The sequence below is a fragment of the Gavialis gangeticus genome, unplaced genomic scaffold (assembly GCF_001723915.1).
Source record: "Gavialis gangeticus isolate Ggan-Ray unplaced genomic scaffold, GavGan_comp1, whole genome shotgun sequence".
NCBI classification, from domain to species: domain Eukaryota; kingdom Metazoa; phylum Chordata; order Crocodylia; family Gavialidae; genus Gavialis; species Gavialis gangeticus.
The window spans coordinates 23,308,369-23,310,268 of NW_017728998.1; the positions used below are offsets into that span (position 1 = coordinate 23,308,369).

The 1,900-nt window shown below is 38.9% G+C and overlaps 1 long non-coding RNA gene across 1 annotated transcript in view; it reads left to right on the top strand.

The window, feature by feature from the left end:
- The window catches only part of LOC109289548, a 94,584-nt gene that overhangs the window by 26,847 nt on the left and 65,837 nt on the right, over positions 1 to 1,900 (top strand). The window lies entirely within an intron of this gene.

The following is a 1,900-nucleotide window of genomic DNA, read 5'->3' on the forward strand; positions in this document are numbered from 1 at the left end:
TTGGTTCTTAGGTATTGAAGTCAAGCTGACCAGTCTATACTTCCCTGAGCATAAAAAGTTCTCCTTTCCCCCAACTTTTTGAAAGATTGGCTTATGTTAGCTTTGCTTCAGTCCTATGAGACTTCACACACCATCCAAGGAGTCTACAAATATTATTGCCAGTGGCTCTGAGATTTCTTCAGCTAATTTCATCAGCACCCTCAGGGAATTTCATCAGGTGCTGCTGACTCAACTTCATTCAGATTAGTCAAAAGTTCACTGATACTCTCTTTACTTATCACAAACTGCATCCCTTCTCTTTCTTTTTCTATAGTAATTTTGCTAGTCATCTGGTTTTATCCTGCAGTTTTCAATCCTTTATGAAAAAAGGGGTTTATATTTTTCACGTTGAAGCAGATTGTGATGGTGGATTGTGTAAGGTCACTTTTGCTTACATATATTGTTCTGCTTTTGGGGAAAATGTTTAAAAGCAAGCAAACAGAATGTGTGCATTGCTTTGACTTTTAAGCTTTCCCTCCTTAACATTAGACTAATAGAGGACAGGTGGTGAGCAAATCTCAAAAGTTTCATAGGTTTGGATTAAGTCAGATGAGTACCAAATTATGGATGTTTAGATAAACCATCTATCCACTTGGATTCTTAGCTGAAGTAACAATTTTTCTATGCAGACTCCAATACTGTGTCTCTATTTGGCATAAAAATCCTTTTTGTCTATTGTTTATATATTAATTAAAGTTAATTATCAAAATTGTAGAGTAATGTAAATACTGCTAAATGTTTCTACCTGTATTTCTCACTTCCAGCATTGCTGGAATTCATATGCGTGATCCCACAGGAATAAAAAAATAATAAGAAAAAAATTAAATGAATATTTGTGAACTATAAAAAAATGTTTTATTCTTGTTTCATTGAAATCCATAAGCTGTGCCACTGCCATTTTTGTTTGCAGCTGCTTAGACGTAGATGTGCTGGTATTATGTTTAAAACCCAACAGAGTAGTAAGAGCAAGGCTGAGCTGGCCTTACAGAAACAGAGCAGCAGATGATTGGATCCTATTTCCCATAGGCTTCCAAGTCTGCAACTTAAAATGTCTTGTAACTCTATTAGGAAAGACCCATTGTGATCAATACAACCAACAGGGCCATACAAGTATCTCTCAGAGCGCAATGAAAATTGCACATCCCCTGGTACACAGGGGACTTAATATTTTTCATACAGATTCTCTTACACCACATCTAGCCTTTGTTTGCACAGTAGGTCTTCCCTGTGGTGTAGTCTTCTTGCAAAATATGGTAATGGAACTTAGTCTGTTGTTAGAGTTAGTCATTCAAGAAATTCAGTCTACTATATTAGCTGAAATTCCTGTTAGTGCAAAAAAAAAAAAAAGATTTATTTTTACAAAGGCTTGCTATAGCCAGGGAAGATTTACTTTACAAGACAAGTGGTTTCTTGCTACAGACTCATCTAAAATTATTTTGTAGCTATTGAATGTGAGCCCTGCAGCTTCAAAAATGGCAGTTTTGTCTGGACCTGGGGAGAAAAAAGATTAGTGGCTCCTTCTGAGGGTCCCCTTCCATTGGAGCTGGGATGGGAATGAGCAGGAGGATGGGAAATATAGCTCGAGCTTGTAGGCAGGCTCCTGGAGAAATGGCTCTTGAGAACAGTGTTTGGATCTGTATGCAAAGTGTAGTGTTTAGAGACTGCAGGAGACAGCAACTTCCCTTGGAAGGTCACAGCTCAGCCTTAGAGGCAAGGAAAATCTGAGCTAGTCGGTAAGTGGGGCATAAACTAGTACCAGCTGATGCCCCTTGTGCACTCTGACAGCCAGAAGGCCACTGTCTGAAGCAGTTGCCATACATGTAGGTGAGCACGCTAGCAGGGAGCGAGAGATTGCAGAGGG